This window comes from Rhinopithecus roxellana, chromosome 21, assembly GCF_007565055.1.
Source record: "Rhinopithecus roxellana isolate Shanxi Qingling chromosome 21, ASM756505v1, whole genome shotgun sequence".
In the NCBI taxonomy this organism is placed as follows: domain Eukaryota; kingdom Metazoa; phylum Chordata; class Mammalia; order Primates; family Cercopithecidae; genus Rhinopithecus; species Rhinopithecus roxellana.
Window position 1 is genome coordinate 75,208,840 of NC_044569.1, and position 26,419 is coordinate 75,235,258.

The 26,419-nt window shown below is 36.3% G+C and overlaps 1 pseudogene; it reads left to right on the plus strand.

The window, feature by feature from the left end:
- The first annotated feature begins 23,013 nt into the window (after positions 1-23,013).
- Positions 23,014-25,135, plus strand: LOC104676162 (annotated as a pseudogene).
- The last annotated feature ends 1,284 nt before the right edge of the window (positions 25,136-26,419 follow it).

A 26,419-nucleotide genomic window follows, 5' to 3' on the forward strand; every position in this document is an offset into this window, starting at 1 on the left:
ATGTTCACACAATGAGATATAAAGGCTTTTTTAAATTACAAAAAAATACTTTATATCTTAAGTTCTATAATTTTGGTCATAAATCAAAAGGAAACATAGACTCACAAAAATTCTCCAGTCTGTGTCTCAAAGACTGTTGTTCCCAGTGAACATACATTTTTAATGGATTTGAGATCATAAATTGATGTACACATAAACAAAATGCTAACTAGATTCTCTGTCATAGATCCCTCTAAGGAATAGGATGTCAATCATCTATCTAACAGATATCACCAAATGGTCTTCTGTAAAACCAAATCCTTAATTATTGCTACAAATGGGAAATAATATATAGCCTGTGTGAATCCAAAATGTAAATAAAACACAAAATCACACTTAAAAGCAAAACTAGAAAGACAAAATTAAAGTTCTTTTACTGGTTGGAGTTAAATATGGGAATTAAAAAAATACCCACCAGGTAATAGTATATATGCATTTCTTTGGCAAGAGAGTTTACTTGGCTGTCTCAGGTGAATCTACATGGACATCTCAGTGACAGCTCCAAAAATCAGTGAAGAATCAGTTTTGATAGGGCCAAATCATGACTTTCATGCAAATATAAAATAAGTACAATTTAAACATTTTGTTTAACTTATTAAATAATGAGAAAAGCATCTTAAAGTTAAAAGCAATCAAAAGAACATTTAAGATACTAGCCAAATGTTCGTATATATGTCTAGATATATATATGTCTAGGTGTCACACATCTGCATGCACGTTTGTGTTTATTATATCTGCATATCTGTCTATATCTGTATCATCTATATAATGGTTTTTTGAAGTGTCAGTTTGAGTAGGCTAAACTCCAGTCCCCAGGATTCCTTTTATAGTACGTGTCTTGTTAACATGGGTCCATAGGGATATTCCTTTGAGGGAGTTGAAGGACAGAGGGAGGCAGTGAGTGTTTCATAGCAAACATTTCTCCCAGTTATTCAACCAAACACTAATGTAGGTATTTCTGTAAACAAATTTTGCAAATGTAATTAAAGCACTTTATGTCAATTGACATTAAGTTAATTAAGAGACAAATTATCTTGACTGGGAATGACTATCAGTTTGAAGAACTTTGGAAGAAGATGGAGACCTTCCCTAAGATCACAGATTCAAAGAGCTCCTGGGTCTGAAATTACTCTCCTTTTCCTGGAGTTCTTCTGTTCTAGCTGCCACCTGTGGACAACAAACTTCCTTCAACCCAACACTTTGGAAGTAATTCCTACTTATGATTTTTTTCTGTGTGCTCTCTTACAGACTTTAGGCTTCCTTAGCTATCCTCTAGAATTATATAAGACAATTCCTTATAAGCATTATAAATATATATGTGCTTATAAAAATATAAATTTGTAACATATAGTACATTCAAATAGATATGCATAATCTCCTACTGGGTCTTCTTCTCTGATTGAACCTAATATAGTACAAAACTTAGTAAAAATGTTTTAGGATAATTGAAAAATTAGATACATAACGGATTGATGTCCAACAGGGCAATAAATTATAACTTTTGCAATTATCACTTTCACCAGGTTGAAATTATGTTTATCTCTGAAAGAACAATATCTATAAATTAACATGAAATTTCTCAAAATCTATGACTTTTAAATAGTGGTAAACAGTGGATTTAATAATTTAGATAATCATTGGGTGGTCTTTCTCTTGAATAATATTGAAAGGTTATGTTGCTTATATTTTTGTCTATTTTTCTACATTTTGAATAATTTACCATAATATATTAAGGATTATCTTTTTTACTTAAAAGATAATTTACAAACTGGGTAATATATTTGAAATTCATATCACTGACAAAACATTAAGTGAAGAATATATAGTCTTTAAGTCAATGAAAAAAACAGCTCACTAGAAAAATGGGCAAAAGCAACAGATGCTGGAGAGGAAATGGAGAAACAGGAACACTTTACACTGTCAATGGGAGTACAAACTAGTTCAACCATTGCGGAAGGCAGTGTGATAATTTCTCAAGGATCTAGAACCAGAAATATCATTTGACCCAGCCATCCCATTACTGGGTATATACCCAAAGGATTTGCTACTATAAAGACACATGCACGCATATATTTATTGCGGCACTATTCACAATAGCAAAGACTTGGAACCAACCCAAATGTCCATCAGTGATAGACTGGATTAAGAAAATATGGCATGTATATGCCATATATGTATGGCTGTATAGCCATAAAAAAGGATGCATTCTTGTCCTTTGCAGGTACATGGATGAAGCTGGAAACCATCATTCTGAGCAAACTATCACAATGACAAAAAACCAAACACTGCATATTCTCACTCATAGGTGGGAATTGAACAATGAGAACACTTGAACACAGGGCGGGGAACATCGCATACCAGGGCCTGTCATGGGGTGGGAGACGGGGGAGGGATAGCATTAGGAGAAATACCTAATGTAAATGACGAGTTAATGGGTGCAGCAAACCAACATGGCACAGGTATACATATGCAACAAACCTGCAAGTTGTGCACATGTACCCTAGAACTTAAAGTATAAAAAAAAAAGGTAGAATTAAAAAAGAATAAAAAAAAAAAAAAAAAAAAGGAAATTGGGCAAAAGACGTGAACATGAGTTTTACAGAAATTAAATAGCGTTTGACCATGATATTGTTTGGCTCTGTGTCCGCACCCAAATCTTATTTGGAATTGTAATCCCCACGTTTTAAAGAGGTACCTGCTGGGAGGTGACTGGATCATGGGACGGCTTCCTCCATGCTGTTCTCGTGATAGTGAAGGAGTTCTCAGGAGATCTGATGGTTTTAAAAGTGGCAATTTTCACTTGTTCTCTCTCTCTCCTGCCATCTTGTGAAGAATGTTCCTGTTTACCCTTCACCCTGCGCCATGTGAAACTTTGAGTTCATTAAACCTCTTTTGTTTATAAATTACACAGTCTCAGGTAGTATCTTTATAGCAGTGTGAAAACAAACTAATACAGGCCAGTAATCATGTGGAGAAATGTTCTACTTTATTTGAGATTAGAGAAATATGAATTTGGACTGTGCATAGACACCATTTCATACCCATTCTATTTGCAAACATTGGTAAGTGTCATGCGTGAAATGTTGGGGAGAATGTGGATTTAAAAGATTCTTGTAAATTGTAGGTAACCACTTTAAAATATTTTAGTATTCCTCTGTGTGGGTAAATATTCACACGTCAAATAGTAACAGATTCAAATTCCTTCTATATACCCACAAGAAAATATTATACATATACACCAGGAGTCACATACAAGGATGGTTACTAGAGATTTAGACATATCTTTAAGAGAAAAACAAGAAAAATTCATTCGATTAAAAAAACAAATGTATTCATATAGAAAAAATTGTTTAGTAGTGAAATAAATGAATCATACCTAGTTACATGTAACAGCAGAATGATATTGAATGAAACACCGAATAGATAAAACATAGAATAATATTGACCCTAAAATTAATTTCTATAACATTATATCAAGGCCACTGTGTTGTAAACATTCACATTGAATTTCATGTACAAGTCACCCCCCAGTGAGCCATGTTGGTGCCACTGCACTCCATCCTGGGTGACACCACAAGACCGTGTCTCAAAAAAAAAAAAAAAAAGAAAAGAAAAAGAAAAAAAAGAAATTAAACCACCTTAAAACATTGACTATTGCATTTGCCAATATGAAGGTATTAGTGACCTTGAAGAAAGTGTTTTCTGTGGGGTTTTGGAGACCAAAACCTGATTAAATTAAAATCATGGAAGAATGGGAGATGAGAAGATGGAAACTGTACAAACAGTTCTTGTGAGGATTTTTTTTTCTGTGGAGCAATGCAGATCTATTTCAGAGCTACATAGAGATATGGTATCAGAGACTTTTTGTTTAATATCAGAGAAATTGCAGTATGCATTTGCACTGATGTAGGTGATGCAGAGGAAATTGAGGAATAATTACTGGGGCAAAGTCCTTGAGAAAGTGAGAGTGGATGGAAGCCCATAGTATGGTGTGTTTTAGAATATGAGCAATTCATTTGTTATAATGAAAAACCTGGCAATGCTTATCAATACATACATACAGGCTGGTAGATTTGATGGTGAGAAGGGTAAGGAGCTTCATTTTTGCCATCTGAGAGTGATGAGGAGTCAGATGTTGATGGTATGAGGAGAGATGAGAAATGTGAAAGAGGTATTTAGAGAAAGGGAAAGAAAATTGACTAGGGGACCTCTATAAAGAGTGCTGGGAATAGCCATTTGAGGTTTGTGCTCCAGTCAGCATCAGAGTGTTTTTCTTCAGTCATGTTTAACTGTTCAGGTACTGTCAAGGAATAAATAGAAAGCTGGTTTCCCTAGGGTTGAAGTTTACCTGGCTAGTACCATGAAGAGAGGGGGCAAGGGAGTTGAACTTCCATATATGGAGTAATTATAATGGGAGATCATGTGACCCAAAGGCAGATCCTATGGGATCTCGTAGATCACTATAAGAACTGTGGCCTTTACTTAGAGTGAAACAAACAAAAAAAAAATCAGAAAGTGTTGAGCAGAAGATTGACATGATTCAACTTTCACTGTGTCTAGGGCAGAAGGAGCATGGGAGATGGGTTCAGGAGGGCCATGTCTCCCTGGTCCTTTTAGCACGTTGAAACACGAGTATTTTCATAGGCAGCATACACTTAAAATACAGTAGCTCAAATATTCCCACATCCCCTGTAAAGGTAGGTGTTAATACATTCATTTTACAGAAGAGAAATCTGAGGTTCCAAGAGGTAAAATGACCCAATTAAAATCTCTCTCAACTCAGAGGTGGCAGAACCAAGATTCAATCATGAATATGAACTAAAAGGAAAAGAGAAAGACATCTTTGAATTTAATGGAAGGTAGGGAAAATTTATACTAATGTTTTCTGTTTGTTTGTTTTTGTTTGTTTGGTTTTGTCCAGAGGGACTTTGATGAGGAGGAAAGTTGTAAGGGATTTTTTAAACTAGGCTTTGTAATGCATAAAATAGACATGATCTATTATGATAAGATTTAGCTGGTATTGATGATGATAATGATTATGATGATGATGACTTTATTGGTCAGCTTTCTGAGCTCCCACACGTTCCTTGTGCGATCCTAAACAACTCATATGTGTCAATTAATTTAATCTTCACAATGATCTTCCATGTATAGAATAAGCAGGACCCATGGGAAGAAACCAGAACCCACCTGGATTTTCACCCTCACAGTCCATTTACACCTTCTATGGAGGTGGTGTCGCTCCACTCACTGAATGCAAACTCAGGAAGTCACACAATTTTTCTGATGGATTTTAGGTAAAGTTATTTTTTGGCTTCAAGGTACCAGTCTCTATTAGAATGGCATTTTGATATATTAATAAACACTTCATTCCTCAATGCAAGTTAAGGCCCCTCCTCTCTTAACTAAGGGGAGAGAAATATAATTAGATTTTCCTGTGATTCTCCTTTATCTCCGTTTCTCCTTAGTCTGTTTTCGGATCTCTCCTTGGTTGGATTGAGTAGAGGGTAAGGAGGAGAGATAAGGAGGTTATGACAATTCTTACTTCCTCAGTATTGTCTTCATGCTCTCTGAGACTGACTGATATTTAAAGCTGACTCTTTCATAGGGTACTTGTGGATTTTCTGTGATCCTCTTGCTGAATCTTTTTGACTGCAACTTCATTTGTCTCTGTGCAACTTTCTAGTTTAACATACTTTCATATTTAAAAATTGATAGTATAATTAGCTCCATTTTACAGACAAGAAAACAGGCATAGAGAATTTAAGAAATTTACCCATGTTCACACAGGCAGTGAGTAGTAGAGTCCGTCTAATTTCTGAGCTTGATTTTGGAGCTTATACTCTTAACCACTAAGCTAAGTAATGGCAGGATTGCCAAGCTGATACATCTCTCACTCATATCCCAGGTAAAAAGCAAACTGGATTCTGGGACAGCAGGACAGAGCCTAAGCAGCACACACAAGAGATAACTTTCTTGAAACTGCATGCCATAGACATTGACTAAAGCCCCTTTTTAGAGAAGGAGCGCTGATGTGCTGCTTTCAGTGTCAAAAACCAACAGGGAGCAGAACCAAAGAGTCTGTGAAAGGTGCATATTCTGGTCTTATAGCAGTCATACTTGCCGTTGGGTCCAGCTAGAGAACAGGGTTGAGAAGAGTATCGTTCTTCTCTAGAATTTCTTAAATGGGTACATTGTGTATCCTAAAAGAATAAGCCAAATGCAAGAGTTGGAATTTAATCTTTAGCTGCTCCATCTTGGATGGCACAGGGCTCTGAGATCCTATCTAGCAGGATGGAGAATGAAGGTTAAACATAATGATTATTGCAACATGTTTATCTATAACAGATATCTTGTACATTTTTGCAGTTACACCAGATATCAGAGTTGGTTCTAGATAAGGATCCCAGGACTTTCAGCAATACCCAGAGTGTACCTAAAGCTAGTTCACTCAGCCCTAAATGCATGAAATAATCTGCACTCCTACAAGTACAGATTTAACTCCTTTTAGCATTGGCCTGCTTAAAACAATCCCCCAATTTAGATTCTTAACCACCTGGATCTCAACCACTTTAGAAATCATTTGTCATTCTATTTTTTTCCCATCTCCCTCATTAGGAGAGAGACTTATCCACTTATCTTCTATTTATGAGTTTTCACTCTGATGGTTCACCGTCTTTACATCTGGGTGCCTGCTTTACTTTTTTTTCTTAGCTACTGCTTTTGTCTTTGATTATTAATTCTACATATAGTCTTTTGAATAATATTTTGTTTGATATGTAACTGCCACACAGATCTCTCAAGAGTCGCCCTGCATTTCCTTACACCAGAGGAGGCATAGTGAGGAGGGACGTGGAGCTGTCCAACTTCTCCAGTGCATAGAAATAGGATACATGCCAGAATCAAGTCTGTGGTACATGCTGAGAAGCAGATCAACCTGCCTATCAGAGCATGGGGATTTTTAGAGCATGATTAGCAGTGAAGTGTGGTCAATATGACAAGAGTGGGGTGTGGGCTGGGAGACAGCAATCCAGTGTTAACTTAAAAATCACAAGGTCTTTATAAATTTGGAAAAGGAGACATTTTTCTTATTAAGTATTTACAGCCTGCAAGGTGGCCATTCGGACAGGCTGGGAAGTGTGCTTCAGGCTGAAGCCATTACCAGGCACTTGGAAAGTGAAGGTATTCAGGTAGGAGCTTTCTCCTGAAAAGATTGGCTAAACATATATATTCAACGGGTTAAGGAGGAGTTATGAATATTCATGAAGGTGGTCCTGATGCATGTGTAGTGAACAAACATGTGGGTAACATATGACTCATGTTCACCCTGGAGTGGAAACCTAGCATTTAAATTCATTATATTTAGGTTCTATAAGTCAAAAGGTCTTTTCAGGATACCAAGGCACTCATTGCACAGCCTCTGCAAACTGGCCAGAACCAGTCCATGACTGTCGGTCTTATCAGGAGAAAGTTGCAGAAACCAGTCTCTTGCCTAATCAAAGCTGTAGCTATGGTTGGCAGAACAGGAGTGAGGAGTGAGGTGGTTGGCAGGGATGTAGGGGTGGAAGGCTCAATCAGTCAGTGTCTGATGGTTGGTGACCTGCAATTCCTTCAATTGGTTATCTAAAGACCTGTGCTTGTTTAGCTCCTAGAGAAAAAGGAACATTGTGGCAGTTAGAACATAGCATATTTTTTAACCATAGTTGGGCATGATTTGAATCATTGCTTGGAATGGTTTAGGTCCTGTTTATAATTTAGTACTTTATTGTCACAAACAGTCCATTCTGTCAGTCTTATGATCTCCATTTTCACATTAATACAGTTGTGTCTAAACAGCAAAAGGGAGGGGGCTATAATGAGGCATGTCTGATCTCCCATCTTGTCGTGTCTAGAAATTCAGTTTTTAAGGTTTTCCTGGGATCCTCTTGGCCAAGAGAAATCTGTTCAATTAGTGAGGATTGTAAGATTTTATTTTTAGTTTACACCAGGAAAGAATAGGACAAATATACAGTGGAGTGTAAAGGGCAAAATTAACTTGTCTGAATAAATATTGAAGACTGTCATGGACACATTTAAAGTGGCTGGCATATTCTAGGTCTGAAGTCAGATTTAGCCTTATAAGAAAAACCTAGAAACTGATTAAGGGGAAAATGAGGTTAAACTATCTTGAGAAAATGGAATTCAAAGTGCATAGAGAGAGACATGATGTTCTGTCAGGCTTACAAAGTTTCCTGTCATGTAGAGGAAGAGCATGGTGGTAAAACTGAAGATAAACACCTGGGGTGGGAAGGCTTCCTTAGATAGTCATGGATTCCAGATCTTCTGGAAAACTTCTGCCAATTGGTGTAATAGAAAACTTGGGCTGGGATCTCCTCATTGACATTAATGGGTATTTGTGTTTCTTCTTTTCCTTTGACAGAACTTTTTGGTTACCAGATATTTTACAATTTTCTTTATCTTTTTTTAAGTAAATGGTTATATAATTCAGCCTCATTTGAAAGAACTCAGACAACTAACAAGAATACAAAGAAGAAAATAAACAAAACCCTCAAAATAACCATGTTAACATTAAGCTAACAACATTCAGATGTCTTTCTCTGCACAAAGGCAGTTAGAAGGGTGTAGAGATAAAAATATGGTTTGATAGGGAGATCAAATGCTGTAAAACAGGGTGGTACTATGAATACTAATCCATAAAATTGTTCAACTTATTCTGGCTTGATTAAAAATATAGCAAAGCATCTGATAAATAGCAACTGTTTTGGCAATTATTTACTGTAGTTCCTTCTGAATTTATGGAAAAACAATGAGAGAAAGACCAAAAGATCAGAATCACTGTGTTCTATTTTTTGAAGCACATATTTTAATTTTAGATAGGCTTTGTAAAATATTTAGTACACCTCTTAGAAATTCTCCCACCTTCACTCCAATACATTTCAATGTTTTAAAGTTGGATTTTATTTTAATTGTCAAATTTTACAACATTTTTATTCTGTTTCATAAATATAATCTCTACATTTTTTTCTCTCTTTACATGTATCTTTTCATTGGCTAAATTTTATGTTCAAATGGTTTTACTACATTTACATATTTAAAAAGAAAACTCCCATAGATGGTGAATTGCCCGTAGGTTAGAGTATTCAAAAATGCCTGATTGTTTACTTAAATGGATTCATGACTTGGTTGTACATTGGTCTTAAGTCACAATTTTATTCCTTACTTTGCAGATTTTAGCCTTTCTTCTACCCAACAGTCCTACTTGTTTTCTTTCTAGAGAGATGAAAAATCTCTAAATTGTTTTTATTTACTTAAATAACATTTTCCCCGTACATAATTTTAAAAGTCAAATAGTTGTACTGTAAAAGCCTATGATGAAAGCATTGAGCTTCCTATTGCCCCCTTTACTGATTTCTAATCCACTGAGGCCTTACTTTAAACCTATTGAACAGTTTCTTCTGCTAATTGTCTCTATATTTATAAATAGCATTCTTATATCATCTCTTGGTCTTTCTGTTTTAGATATGACTTAATAGCTTTCTATCATGAAATATACTCATATATTTTTAGGGGGCAGGATCAGGGATTATCCTCTTCTCATGTTCCTAATGTTTATATATCATTCTTTTGGGTTGAGTCCATTTTTAGTAGTCATCACTTCATTACACTCTAAATATGACTTATAGCTAAGGGAAATATTGAACTACTGTTACAAAGCCTTTACTTGTGTAATGTTTCATTTGCCCTGGAATTAATGACAGCCTTGATTTTCTTTTATTTGCTCCATTTCCTGTATAATTCATTAATCATTAAGTTCATTGACATTACTGATGATCTAGAAAGTCCACAGAAATACATCAGTTACTCTATTATAATCATTATCTTCTTGGCAACATGCCCCCTGGAGGCCAACGCTCTTCTGCTTCTATTTGGACTGATTGTTCTCTAGGCTTGCTTTACAATTAAGATCTTAGGTTTTCTCTCACCATGTTCCTTTCGGTCTGTTTGTATATCCACTCAATTGGATTCTGTATTATCTGCATTATGTGTCTCTATATTCCGTAGTATAATTATTGTAACTCCAGTAAATAAATTATATTAAGCGTACTGATCTTCCAGTTGCTTTTTGCTGGCAGTATATCAAGGGAAAATTTTTGAGATCTTACCTATCTTATAATTTCATTATCCATCCTTCACACTTGATTGACAATCTGTATGGAAAATTCTAGGTGAAGACCATGTTTTCTCACAATTTTAAAGGCACTACTTCATTGTTATAGACTACAGTGATTTTGACAAAACGTCTATTAAATTTCCATATCCTGATTTTGTTTTCTTGGTTACTTGTTTTTCTCTTCTTCACTTTCCTAAAGCCATTAAAATCTTCCTTTTATTCCAAGGATTCTAAAGATTTGTAAAACTTTCACCTAATTTTGAGTCTTTTTCCACTCATTTTATTGTCTGGTTCATGGAGACTTTCATTCTGAAATTTCATATTCTTTGTTTTGATGAGATTTAATGAACTATTTCTGTGACAATTTGCTCCTTTCTGTTTTCTCTTTCTGTAACTCACATTTTCTGAAAATCTGAATACTAGGCTAATTTTTTTTTTAATTTTTAACATTTTTAATCATTTCTTTTGTTCTTCCTGGAGATTTCCTCAATTTTATTTTCCCTTCCTTTTGTTGAATTTTTATTTTTGCCATCAAATATTTGATTTTCCAAACCTCTTTCTTGCTTTCCAGCATTCCTTTTTTCTAGATTTGAATTCTGGCTCATGGAGGATATACATTTTCTCCAATCTGTCTTTTTTGTGATAAAATACCAGTAACACAAAATTTACTGTCGTAGTCTTTTTTTTTTTTTTTTTTTTTTTGAGACGGAGTCTCGCTCTGTCGCCCAAGCTGGAGTGCAGTGGCGGGATCTCAGCTCACTGCAAGCTCCGCCTCCCGGGTTCACGCCATTCTCCTGCCTCAGCCTCCCGAGTAGCTGGGACTACAGGCGCCCGCCACCTCGCCCGGCTAGTTTTTTTGTATTTTTAGTAGAGACGGGGTCTCACCGTGTTAGCCAGGATGGTCTCGATCTCCTGACCTCGTGATCCGCCCGTCTCGGCCTCCCAAAGTGCTGGGATTACAGGCTTGAGCCACCGCGCCCGGCCTGTCGTAGTCATTTTTAAGTGCACAGTTTAGTAGGGTTAAGTATATTTACATTGCTGTACAACTAATCTCCAGAAGTTTTTATTATTGCAAAACTGAAACTCTATACCCATTAAACAGCAAGCCCCCATTTTTCTCTTCCCCAGGCCTCCAGAAACCACCATTCTACCATCTGGTTCTATGAATTTGACTACTCTATATACTGCAGTAGCATTACACATTACTTGTCTTTTTGTGATTGGCTTATTTCACTTTGCATAATGTCCTCATGGTCTATCTATCTTATAGCACGAATTTCTTCCTGTTTAAGGCTGAATAATATTCCATGGCCTGCATATGCCACATTTTGTTTATCAGTTCATCCACTCATGGATATCTAGGTTGTTTTTATATTTTGGCTATTGTGAATATCTGCATTCAGTCCTTTTGGATATATAACCAGAAGTGGAATTGCTGAACCATAGGGTGATTCTATTTTTAATTTTACTGAGGAACCTCTATAATGCTTTCTATAGCAGATGAACCGTTCACATTTTTTACCAACAGTGCAGGAGTTCCAATTTCTCCACATCTTCACTGACACTTGTCATTTTCAGGGATTTTGTTTTTTTTTTTGTTTTGCTTTGATAATGGCCATCCTAATGAGGTCAAGGTGATATCTCATTGTAGTTTTGACTTGCATTTCCATAATAGTGATGCTGAGCATCTTTTCCTATGCTCATTTGGTACTTGTTCACCATCTTTGGAGAAATGCCTAGTCAATGCCTTTGCCTTTCTGCAATGCTGCTTTCACTTGTCTTTTTAATTATGTTATTGTTGGTGTCTATAGTTCATTTTGAAAACTTTTCTCAAGTATCTATAAATCTTCACCTGTCTGTTTATATGTAAGAGTGAACTTCTATATTAACTGGAAGATCTGGTGTGTGAGAGGTTGAACTCACTCTATGTGTGATTAATCAGGAAATTGCTCATTTTAAGGGGCATCCCAAAACTATACTTATTAGTATTATTTTGAGTTTAATGTTTTCTTAACTCTGTAATTTAAATTTTCATTTTATTGTTCTGGTTTTATTTTTGTTTTGATTTCTTGTTTTATCAAAAGTAAATTTTCATTAAGTTCTTCTATAGTGCAGTTATCATAGAAATGCAATTTCTGTTCCCTGTATTGTATTTTTTTCTTTTTTTTTTTTTTCAGATGTGTTCATTTATTCTTCTCTTTTTTGCTTCTGTTTATTTCTCTGGTATGCTTATTTTTAAAACTTGCTCAGACTTGAAATGAAAATTTTTTCAGACTTTTGAATTAATAATTCAATTTTGTAAAAGTGACTTCTGATTTACTCACCTTTTATCATTATTGAGGCATGGTTGTCATCTCCTCTGACTCAGAGTTCAAGGACTGCAATTGTGTTTTACTGACTTTGCTGTAGTCCATCTTATGGTAAGGAGGCTGAGCTGAGGTAGAACCCACTTGGAACTACTAGTTCTGTGTTACTTTGTAAAAGTGAGCAAAATATTCTGTACCAGGATTTACTTCACCCACTGGGAAGTACTTCCTATTCCCATGGGGAATACCCTTGCAACTTAATATCATTACCTCAACTCAGGAAGAATCCCTAATGCCTAGCTTTTTTTTTTTTTTTTTTTTTTTTTAAATATCAGAGAAAGCATATCCTAATTTTTGGCCTCTCCTATTTCATGTCTTTCTCTTGGAAATGGTTTTCGCTTCCTCCAAGTAAGAAAACAATATCCGTGCCGTTTGTTCTTGTTCAAGTATTATAATATTATAAAATTTACTAGGATTTTATAAATGTACTACTTCCAGTGCAGAGGTCAGAATGGATATAGGGTGCACTGGGGCCTCACCAAAACTGTGTTTATTGTGGCCCTCAAGTTTTGAAGTTTATGACACGAGGTTGTGCTTTCTTTTCTATTTAAAGTGCCTTTGACTATGTGTTTTCATTAAATTGAGTAGAAATTGGATGAAGATTTTTTTAAACTGGCAATATTTTACCACTTTTACCAAAAACTATGTTAATATTTGAATATGATTTAACAGGAAGACTTTATCTTGCACTTAATAAACAAAAAGGGAGAAAGAAAGTTGTAGACACATCTAACATCCCATTCTACATATTAGTTGTTTCAAACCAGCAGTTTAACTTACCAATTAATAATCACCTTGGGAAAAAAGAAGCTGGGATTCCAGTTACTCTGTCACTGGTTGGTTACATGTCTTGAGGTAGAGAGCCAAACTTTTGGATCTTAAATTCTTTAATGATGAATGTTAGTGTTGCATAGTTGATCTGTAAGGTATCCTCTAGTTTTTAAATCATATAAATATGATTTTTTTCTCATGCTTAAAAATAAAATTAATATTTAGACTATTATTTGTATGCTATGTTTTAATACTATAAAATACATTTAGTATTTAATTCTATAAAATTTAATAAATATGTGTTAATTGCTGACCATTTTACTAGGCATTATGGAAAAAAAATATGAAGAACTAGAGTTCTTGGAAAGAGGGAAGAGAAAAATGAGACAAACATTATAATTAAATTATAGAATGAAGTATGATAAGCATCATAAGGTACATATTTAATAAATGCTTATAGGGGTTCAGATAGCATAGTTATTATAGTTTCAGACAAAAAAGTCATGCAGAAGTGAGGTTTGAGTTAGGTCTTAAAGAAAGAGAGGAAGATTGAGGCAGAAGGGAAGAAACAGCATGAACAAAAAAGGTAAAGCTTCGAATATGGAAGTTTGGAAAGCATTAACTAGTTCCTTATATCTGAATTCAGGGAATATTATAAGGTCTACCACAAGATAAAAGTAAATTTCTCTGAGTCTCTTCAATGATGTAATTTGACCTAAATTTTAGATAGATTAATATGACAATATGAAAGTTGAATTGAGAAAGAGAGAGGCAGAGAGGAGGGAAGTCAGTCAAGAGGAATGCTGTTAGTCAAGGAAACAAATAAAGAAAACCTGAATGAGGATGGGATCAGTGGGACTCAAAGAGGGAAGAGAAGAGAATGAATTGGAAATGGCTCTCATGCTTTGAACCCAGATGAGTGACTATAAAGGTGACATCAGTAGAAATGAGAAAGTTTCAGCTGCGTTGTGTAGTTTTCCTGTCTAGGTCTTTCACCTCCTTGGATGAGTATATTCCTAGCGTTTTGTTGTTGTTTTGTTTTCTCAGCAGTTATAAAAGGGGTTGAGTTCTTAATTTTATCCTCAGCTTGGTCATTGTTGGTGTATAGCAGGGCTACTAATTTGTGTACATTGATTTTGTAACCTGAGACTTTACTGAATTTGTTTATCAAATCTAGCAGTCTTTTGGAGTTTTTAGCATTTTCGAGGTATACTGTCATGCCATCAGTGAACACCAATAGCTTGACTTCCTCTTTTCCAATTTGATGCCTTTCATTTCTTTCTCTTGCATGATTACTCTGGTTAGGACTTCCAGTACTATGTTGAATAGAAGTGGCAGAAGTGGGCATCCTTGTCTTGTTCTAGTTCTCAGCAGAAATGCTTTCAACTTTTTCCCATTCACTATGATGTTGGCTGTGGGTCTGTCATATGTGGCATTTATTATTTTATTATTTATTTATTTATTATTTTATTTATTATTTTATATATTATTTATTATTTATTTATTTTATTTATTTATTATTTTATTTATTATATTGAGGTAAGTCTCTTCTATGCCTGGTTTATTGACTGTTTGTATCCTACAGGAATGCTAGATTTTATCAAATGCTATTTCTGCATCTATCAAAATGATCATGTCTTTTGTTTTTAATTCTGTTAATGTGATGTTTCACATTTATTGACTTGCATATGTTAAACCATTCCTGAATTTCTGGGATGAAACCGGCTTGATCATAGTGTATTATCTTTTTGATATGCTATTGAATTCAGTTAGACAGTATTTTGTTGAGAATGTTTACATCTGTGTTCACTGGGGATATTAGTCTGTAGTTGTCCTTTTTTGTTATGCCCTATACTGATTTTGGTATCAGGATGATACTGGCTTCATAGAATGAGTGAGGGAGAATTTCCTCCTTCTCAATCTTTTGGAATAGTTTCATTAAGATCGGCACCCATTCTTCTTTGAATGGGTGACCATCTGGCCCTGGACTTTTTTGTGTTGTTGGCAATTTTTAAATTACTGATTTAATCTCATAGCTTGTTATTGGTCTGTTCAGTATTTCTATTTCTTCTAATTTAATCTAGGAGGGTTATATGTTTCCTGGAACTTATACATTTCCTCTATATTTTCTTGTTTATGTGCATAGAGGTGTTCATAGTAGTCTCAAATGATCTTTTATATTTCTATGGTATTTCTTGTAATGACTACAGTTTCGTTTCTAATTCAGTTGATTCGAATCATCTCTTCTGTTCTTGATTAGTCAAACTAATGGCCTATCAATTATGTTTATCTTTTCCAAGAACCAGCTGTGTGTTTTATTTATCTTTTGTATCGTTAATTGGATAAGTTATTTTTAGTGGACAGTTACAATTTCAGTTTTCAACACATGGAATTTAGGGTACAATAATCTGGGTCAATAAGCTGTGTCAAGAAGGCAAGGGAAATGCTAGACCACACATCAGGAAAGACTTAAAGACCAGAGAAACAGATATGGAGTCAATTCACATAAAGGAAATGAAAGGAATCTTCAAGGAAATATGCCTAGACAACAGCAGACCAAGGGCAGAATAACATTAAGAAATAGAAAAATTAATATTGAAATATCTGCTTTACTTACTAGCACCTGGTAAAAAGAAGAAAAAAGGAAAAAAATGAGAAAGGAAGAAAAGAAAGAATGAGGGAAGAGAGGAAGGGAGGAAAGAAAAAAGGAGGGAAGGTAAGAAGAGGAAAGGAGGGAAGGAAGATGGAAGAAAAGGAAGGAAGAAAGAAGAAGGAAGGAAAGAAGGGAGGGAGGAAGGAAAAGGGTGAGAGAGAAGGACAGAGGACAAGAGGAAACTGAGCAGTCATTAATCTTATTGGTAAGTTTCAATACATTGTGCTTTAATGTTCCTCATTTGAGTCCAGGTTGTGTGTTATATCTAGATTTATTATAGAACTGTAAAGTGAGCATTTTGTGCAATTGACTATTGATAACTTTGTGCTTGTATTTCCCAAATGATCACTGCTCCTTGCTTGTGCCACTCTCTCAAGAATTCAAATGAGGAAATATGCAGATGGGAGGGTAGTTTTGGCCATGACTAGGTTCCTTAGCAAATACCAGCAGAACTTTACCACATACCAACAAACATCAAAGAGTTCACACTGAGACAATATGAGGAAAGGAAGGTAGCAATGCTGCTTTTAACATACTAGGAATCCAATTCTTGTCTTTTAGAGCTCTCAACTGCTTGATACATGAACAAGTCAACCCCCTAACAGTATAGAGTTTCTGCAAAATATATCTGTCAGAAGAAGCCACGTTCTAATGAGAACAATTCAAATAATCAACAGAATATTTATATTTCTTAGTTTGTTTAATATGTTTTCTAAGTGCTTCATATTTTGTGAAAGCATTGAGTATGTCTTAACCATGTGGAATTTAATCAGCTCAAGATAAACAGGTTCATTTTTACTTCATTTTACCTATAGCTTACATGTCTTTTTTTTTTATGATTTGACAATATTTTATTTATTTATTTTTTATTATACTTTAAGTTCTAGGGTACATGTGCATAACGTGCAGGTTTGTTACATATGTATACTTGTGCCATGTTGGTGTGCTGCACCCATCAACTCGTCAGCACCCATCAACTCGTCATTTACATGAGGTATAACTCCCAATGCAATCCCTCCCTCCTCCCCCCTCCCCATGATAGGCCCTGGTGTGTGATGTTCCCGAGTCCAAGTGATCTCATTGTTCAGTTCCCACCAATGAGTGAGAACATGCGGTGTTTGGTTTTCTGTTCTTGTGATAGTTTGCTAAGAATGATGGTTTCCTGCTGCATCCATGTCCCTACAAAGGACACAAACTCATCCTTTTTTATGGCTGCATAGTATTCCATGGTGTATATGTGCCACATTTTCTTAATCCAGTCTGTCACTGATGGACATTTGGGTTGATTCCAAGTCTTTGCTATTGTGAATAGTGCCGCAATAAACATACGTGTGCATGTGTCTTTATAGCAGCATGATTTATGATCCTTTGGGTATATACCCAGTAATGGGATGGCTGGGTCATATGGTACATCTAGTTCTGGATCCTTGAGGAATCGCCATACTGTTTTCCATAATAGCTTACATGTCTTTAATGGTCAGAGATACTATATATAAAATTAAAAATAAAACAAAAATATTGTTACAAATCAGAATATGCAAATACATTTAAATGATTGATTTTTACTGTTTATTTTTGTCAAGAATATTAGCAAATCAGTAGAGTATAATGTTCAAGAGAGCACCATTTAAAATAATAGATTTGGTCTTGAATCACAGTTCTGCCACTAACTATCTATAGTGAAAGCTTAAGCCAATTTAATAACATTCCAGGGTTTTGTTTCAAAAGAGCAATGGTTTTCATATACTGATGTTATGATAATAAGGTGAAATAATATGAGAAAAGTGGGTAATATAAAAAGTGAAATTTAGTATGTGCTCAATATGTGATGGCAATTGTTATTTTCTCTGTTTAGAATTTCAATGTGAGAATAAAGATGTGTATAGGAATAAAGGACTTATTTTACATAAGTTAAAATTGTTTTGGCTAATTTGGCATAGACAAATAAAAATTACTTTAAAATGTTCCAAATTTGTTTCCCAATATTAATCACACTTTTTGCTGTGGGTTGAAGGGGATTAGGGAATGGGAGATACATTAAGAGCTGTTATTGAAGTCTTGAACGATGATGAGCTTCTAATTAAGAAAGTGCATTTATGTTGTTAATTGTAAATATTTCAATTAGTGAATTTAGAGTTTGAAACATAATTTACTTTTAATTAAATAAAAAAGAGCTGCATTAAAGATGGATACCATTAAAAACTTCAAGAACTCCCATTTGAAATTGTTTATAAACTGTTAGCTTAAAAGCAAAATGAATTTATTTTAAAAATTGGCAATATGTTTTGAACACTACATTATAATGAAGTTCTCACTGTATTACATTAAAGTCAAAGAATAGAAACTGAGTGCTAGAATTCTCCCACATTTTTAAGCAAATGACAATATAGGTAATTTTAGAACTTTATCATTTACTAATGACTGAATTCAACACAGATTTAACATCCAGTTATATTATGTTAAGCATGTTTCTAAAGCTTCTTTTAAAATATATTTTTATTCTTAGATATTTTCATATCTCAGATAATGGATATGTTTCCAGCACCTCCAAAGTTACTTTTTTATACTATGAAAATTTCTATTTCAAATAAATTGAAATAAGTGTATAATAAAGGAGAGAATTGGACAGATAATTCAAAAATTATTTGTGCATCAATGTTGATGGTTACCTTATTAGTTTACCTTGGTAGTTTGAGTGAGGTTAAACACATTTATAATTTTAAATAAAATATTTTTTGTATTATAAATATTTATTGAAATGTATTAGACAGGAGAAAGAATAGTATATCATAAATCAGTTTGTAAAATTAATTCGTGAAGAATTACATAAAGAAAAAATCAACACTTGCCAGCTTCATTATTAATAAATTTCAGGTGAGTAATATCTTCTATACTTCTGACTTATTTTTAAAAATCTCTTTAGTTGAATTATTTGAAAATTTTAAAACAGACATAGTAAAATATTTTATTTTGTTTCATAACCATTACTTTTTGAGTATACAGCTAAAACTTAATTTTTTCTTTATAAGCATAAATATGGCTTCATTGTAACTTAAACACTTAATAAAAGAGTCACAGTAAGAAGAAACGTCACCTGTATATATAGGATAGCTATCTCGATCCCTGTAAAACGATCCTGTGTCTTGGATCATCTTTCATGTTACAAACACTTCAATTGGAATTATTTTGAAGTGAATTATCCTCTAACCAAATATATAAGAATAAATACCTTCTGTAGGGTGATGGCATGATTTTCTTAAAAGTAGGAAATGAACTACATATTTGTTTAATGATATAAAAAACCTTACTATTCTAAAACTAGGAAAATTAAATTTATATGCATAGTTTCTAAGTTTCCAAATGATGTATAACTGATAATTCCACAAGTTAATACATTTTGTTTTCAAGGTTAGAGTGTGATATTTGAAGTTAGTTGGTCTTAGTGGGTATGGTGGGAAATCATATTTCTGAGTACCAGATAAACTGATACAATGTCTTTTGACATTTTCTAGCACATTTTTGGATTGGTGGTCACCTTTTATTTAAATGTTTTTGAGGGGAAAATAATTTTGGCTATAAGCATATGACTCTCTGGGAATTAAAGCCTACATTTGTTCAGGTATAAAATTACTTCCTAAAGAAAATTCTATGCTGGAGTACATCCACCTGTGCAGAGGTGCCAATCCAATATTCTTTGGCCATTCGTTCCATTAAGAACTTCACTATGCCTGGTTAATTTTTTTTTTTTTTTTTTTTTTTTTTTTTGAGATGGAGTCTTGCTCTGTCGCCCCAACTGGAGTACAGTGGCCCGATCTTGGCTCACTGCAAGCGCCGCCTCCCGGGTTCATGCCATTCTCCTGCCTCAGCCTCCCGAGTAGCTGGGACTACAGGTGCCCGCCACCATGCCCGGCTAATTTTTTGTATTTTTGTAGAGACAGGGTTTCACCGTATTAGCCAGGATGGTCTCAATCTCCTGACCTCATGATCCACCTGCCTCGGCCTCCCAAAGTTCTGGGATTACAGCAGTGAGCCACCGCACACGCCCTAATTTTTGTATTTTAAATATAGACAGGGCTTCACCATATTGGTCAGGCTGGTCTTGAACCCCTGACCTCAGGTAATCCATTTACCCTGGCCTCCCAAAGTGCTGGGATTATAGGCATGAGCCACTAAGCCCAGCCAACATTTAACTTTTAAGTACTATATTCCATATAGGATGTCTATTAGTAAAAACATAATAAGATTTAACCCAAAAGACTAGCAAAAACAGTAAAAAGGACTCTCTTTATTAAAAGTGATTCAACAACCGCTGTCATGCTGCATAAAACACTTGAGAAAATAATGTGTCTATAGATGATTCTGTTTGAAATAATAGATCATTCTAATTTGAATATGGTAGAACTCATTAAGGAGGTAAAACTGTTTAAAGCCCAATCTGTTTAAAGCCCTGCTTTGTTACCTCCCAGGTGCCAAGTGTCTCTGCTCAAAATGACTTGCAGAAAACAAGTAATTTTCCAACTTTTGGCAAATTTTACACTGCTGTGTTGTATTATTTGAATTTGTATTTTAATGCATCCTTTCCTTAAAATATTTTATGTTAACCTTCACTCTTTCCAACAATGATTGGGTACATAGAAGGCACTAGCTGTCTCCCATTCTCTATGGCAGTGGTGCCCAACTCATTTGGCACCAGGGACTGGCTTCATGGAAGAGAATATTTCCATGGACTGAGGCAGGGGAGATGGTTTCAGGATGAAACTGTTCCACCTCAGATCATCAGGCATTAATTAGTTAGATTCTAGTAAGGAGCACGCAACCTAGATCCCTTGTCTGTGCAGTTCACAATAGGGTTTGCGATCCCATGAGAATCTAAAGTCCCCACTGATCCGACAGGAGGCGGAGTTCAGGTGGTAACGCTGGCTCATCTGCGGCTCACCTCTGGCTGTGTGGCCAGGTTCTTAACAGGCCATGGTACCCATTCCTGCCTGAGGGCTGGGGACCCTTGCTCTGTGGAATCTGATGTGATATAAATAAATAAATAAACAAATACAGAAAGCACCCGATGACATATGGTACTACAAAGTTTTGTCGATCCAGCTTAGTGTGTTCATGTTGTGAATTCATCTAATAACTGTGTTTCTCTGTTCACAGTGTGCACTTTATTTATATGTAAAGCTCAACTCAGGACAATCTTCTCCTGTGAGGTCATCCCTCTGCTTCTAGTTTTCATAAATCACTTTCAGCTCTCGGTCCTATAGCTCCGACAGTTAGAACAACATAACAGTCTGCAGCTTATTGTATTTTTTTTCTTGTAATATTATCTGTTCTTATTTCACCTAGTCGTTAGAGCCTGACATTTGGAAGTTCTTCTAGACTAACTCTCTCTGACTTCTTCCTGCTCCTCTTTTTTCTCACCCTGGGCAATCATTCATTAAGTTCCTTGAAGATTCTACCCCACTCTACTCTGATGTGTACCTCCTCTGTTAGTTTTCCTCATTATTTCAATAGTGTCCTTGCCCTCACTTACCAGCCTCATTTATCCTTTTTTCACACTGCTAGCAATGTTAGATAGCTAGAGCAAAAATCTGATCACATCTCTTCCCTGCTTGAAGTCTTTCATGGGTATTCCTATCCGTTACCACAAACATCCAAATGAGTGTTACCATTGTTGCGCTCATTTCTCACACAACCCATGCTATACTGAACTATCCTGTAGTTTTTCCACTTACATGACGTGGTTCAGCACCTCCACGAGAAATGAAAGGAGTATTTGAACACTAGAATTATGAGAGAGATGTATGAAATATTTGACATTTTTATCTCATTTAACTTTTGCTCAACTTTATGGGGAAGGTATAATCATTCTCCCCATTTCAAAAAGAAAAAAATTGGGCGTTTGAGAGGCTACATAAGCTGCCCAATGTGGCAAGCAGAATAAACAGACAAGGCTAAAATAAAATTCACATGTTTCTCCTCCACAGCTACGTCTTTATCCTCTATGCCTTTTTGATGTTCTATAGGCTATTCTTTCTGCCCAGAATTTCTTCTTCCTCACCTCTTTGCTGTCGAATAAACTACAATTACTCTTTTTAACTCAGCTAAAATGTCATCTTTTTTTGTAAAGCTTTCCCAAGAATCTCTCCTTCCACTTCAGCAGGTTGAAAACTTCAAACTAAAATAACAAAACAAAACAAAACAAAAAGCTTCACATTTTGAACTTAAAATACCTGGTATCTACCTTTTCTGTAAGATGTATTATGTTATACTATAATTATCTATTTATGCATATTTTCCTCACCAGATTTAGTGCATGACTCACTTCCCTGTATTGTTTTGTTTTCTACATAAACTTATCACAGTGTATGCATCCAGAAACAGTTTGTGGTTAATTGATCAACGAGTGCTATATAATTTGACTTTAAAAATGCCCAAGAATCTAGAAGTGATATGCATAAATGATCTTAGTTAAATGGAGCTTTTCCATTATACATAGCTTCAAGCAGTGAATTTCAACTGTGAAGTTAAAACTTTTTATTGGAGAAAACAGAATCTCAGAGTATTAGTGATAAGTGCAGCTTGTGCAATTTAGTAGTATAATACAAGTTTGGGAAAATTTTCCTTTCCAAACACGAATTAGGGAATATAAAAGGTAAACACATGTTTTGACACGTTTATGTGTAACATAGTTCTCAATATGTATGCACTATCTTCTAAACGTATTGAAAGTGGCCATGGCTGGACCTGGGTCAGCCCACTGCCTCTGCCTCTGCTGCAGCTGGGCCCCAGTCAAATCCCTCTGTCCCGGGCTGACCTGGTCTGGCTCGCCCGGGCTCAGCAGCCGCGGAGCCGCAGCTACTGATGGAAATATATTACATAGAGTATTTGGGTGACATCTGCCTAAGAGGTCTCCAAGAATTACAGAAAACAAAAATACTAATGCATTTGAGAAAGCGGTAGTTTTGGGGGGAGGGGAAAAAAGCAACTGCTTTTCTGCAACTTGGCTGGATGCTGAGATGTCTGTGGACATCAATAGCCAGGCATCTGACAGCAATGAAGAGCACTATGACTCAAATTGTGAGGAAGTGGAAGAAGAAGAGGATGTAGACCCTGGGGACATAGAGGACTATTACCTGGCTGTAGCCACCGATGTGGAGCAGCAGGGGGCTGATGCCTTTGATCCCGAGGAGTACCAGTTCACTTACTTGACCTACAAGAGATCTGAGGGTGCCCTGAATGAGCACATGACCAGCTTAGACTCTGTCCTAAAGGTATCTCATTCAGTTGCTAAACTTATATTAGTCAATTTCCATTGGCAAGTTTCAGAGAGATTGGACAGGTACAAGTCCAATTCTGCTCAACTGCTCATTGAGGCTTGAGTTCAGGCTAATCCATAAAACATGTTCCCACATCTCATCCCCCTCACCATTGTGCAGCGTGTATGCAGTTTGCACAAAAGAAAAACCTACTCTCCCTGCTCTGTCAACACCAGTTTTGCCGCAGCTGCTGGGAGCAGCACTGCTCAATTCTCGTCAAGGATGGTATGGGTGTGGGAGTCTCTTGCATGGCTCAGGACTGTCCCACTCCATACACCAGAGGACTTTGTGTTTCCATTGCTTCCCAAGGAAAAACTGAGATAGAAATACAGGTTCTACCTCTTCAGGGGCTATGTGGAGAGTCATTACCAGCCCCAGCTGTGCCCTGGTGCAGACTGCCTCATGGTTATTCGGGTACAGGAGCCTAGAGCTCGCTGAATACAGTGCAATCAGTGCAATGAGGTCTTCTGTTTTAAGTGTCATCAAATATATCACGCACCCACAGACTGTGTCACAATCCGAAAATGGCTCACGAAGTGTGCAGACGACTCTGAAACAGTCAACTACATTAGTGCTCACATTAAAGACTGTCCCAAATGCAACATCTGCATTGAGAAGAATGGAGGCTGCAATCACATGCAGCGCTCCAAATGTATACACGACTTCTGCTGGATGTATCCAGAAGACTGGAAGGCTCATGGCAGTGAATAATATGAGTGCAGTACTTACAAGGAGAATCCTGACATTGTGAACCAGTGCCAACAAGCCCAGGAGAGGGAAGCCCTCAAGAAGTACTTATTCTGCCGGGCGCGGTGGCTCAAGCCTGTAATCCCAGCACTTTGGGAGGCTGAGACGGGTGGATTACGAGGTCAGGAGATCGAGACCATCCTGGCTAACACGGTGAAACCCCGTCTCTACTAAAAATACAAAAAACTAGCCGGGCGAGGTGGCGGGCGCCTGTAGTCCCAGCTACTCCGGAGGCTGAGGCAGGAGAATGGCGTAAACCCGGGAGGCGGAGCTTGCAGTGAGCTGAGATCCGGCCACTGCACTCCAGCCTGGGAGACAGAGCCAGACGCCGTCTCAAAAAAAAAAAAAAAAAAAAAAAAAAAAAAAAAAGAAGTACTTATTCTACTTGGAGAGATGGGAAAACCACAACAGAAACTTGCAGCTAGAGGCACAGACATACCAGCAGATTCATGAGAAGATTCAGGAGAGGGTCATGAACAATCTGGGGACATGGATTTACTGGCAGTACCTACAGAATGCTGCCAAGCTCTTGGCCAAGTGTCAATACACCCTGCAATAACCAATCCATATGCATATTACATGGAGTCTGGATCCAGGAAGAAGCTGTCTGAATACCAGCAGGCTCAGCTGGAGGCTGAGATCGAAAACCTCTCATGGAAAGTGAAGCATGCAGACAGCAGTGACAGAGGAGACTTGGAGAAGCAGAAGCAGCGGAGGAGAACCCTGCTGAAGGATTTCCATGACACCTAAGTTGGGATGTGGATGTGCAGGGGTGAGGAAGATAAGGCTGCAAGGTCTCCTGGCCACCTTACTGCATGCTGCAGGCTCTGCCTTTCATGACCCCTGACAACAGCCAGGGCCCCACTCCTGAGAGACACTGGCAACACCTCTTAGTTAATTTCTGTTTTCTTCTCTTTTCAAATTATGTTTCTACCAGGGTAGAGGCCATGTTGAACTGGCCTCTTTTCAGGACTTTTACTTCCCCCTGGATGGTTGTTGAGAGGGTGGGAAAGTGTTTTTTGGATGGCTATTAATACTATTAGATCATTACAACTTATGTAACTTTCAAAGTTTGTATAATTATACAAAAAAAGACAAACTATAGGATACCACAGAGCCGTTTTTGAAAATAAATTGGCGTTGGAGTGTAAAAAAAAGCAAAAAAGAAAAGAAAAAGAAAGTGGCCATGGCTATAAAAGAGTAAAAAATAGCAATATAAAGCTCAAGTACACTTAGCAGGGTATTAAGGTCCCATAAAACAGGGCTAGTTAAAAAATTACCAACCATTTCACAGAATCATACCACCAAAAGTATAAGGAATCTGGTCCTAATGAATCAAATTAATTGATTCCCTATTTAATGAATGGTGTTGGGAAAACTGGCTAGCCATATGCAGAAAACTGAAACTGGACCCCTTCCTTACACCTTATACAAAAATCAACTCAAGATGGATCAAAGACTTAAATCAACATAAACCTAGGACCATAAAAATCCAAGAAGAAAGCTTGGCCAATGCCATTCAGGACATAGGCATGGGCAAAGGCTTGATGTCTAAAACACCAAAAGCAGTGGCAACAAAAATCAAAATTGACAAATGGGATCTAATTAAGCTAAAGAGCTTCTGCATAGCAAAAGCAACTGTCATCAGAGTGAACAGGCAACCTACAGAACGGGAGAAACTTTTTGCAATCTATTCATCTGACAAAGGGCTAATATCCAGAATCTACAAAGAACTTAAACAAATTTACAAGAAAGAAGCAAACTACTCCATCAAAAAATGGGCAGAAGATATGAACAGACACTTCTCAAAAGAAGACATTTATGCAGCCAACAGACATATGAAAAAATGCTCATCACCACTGGTCATCAGAGAAATGCAAATCAAAACCACAATGAGATACCATCTCACACCAGTTAGAATGGCAATCATTAAAAAGTCAGGAAACAACAGGTGCTGGAGAGGTTGTGGAGAAATAGGAACACTTTTACACTGTTGGTGGGATTGTAAACTAGTTCAACCATTATGGAAAACAGTATGGCAATTCCTCAAGGATCTAGAACTAGAAGTACCATATGACCCAGTCATCCCATTACTGGGTATATACTCAAAGGATTATAAGTCATGCTGCTATAAAGACACATGCACACGTATGTTCATTGCGGCACTGTTCACAATAGCAAAGACTTGGAATCAACCCAAATATCCATCCGTGATAGACTGGATTAAGAAAATGTGGCACATATACACCATGGAATACTATGCAGCCATAAAAAAGGAAGAGTTTGTGTCCTTTGTAGGGACATGGATGCAGCTGGAAACCATCATTCTCAGCAAACTATCACAAGAACAGAAATCCAA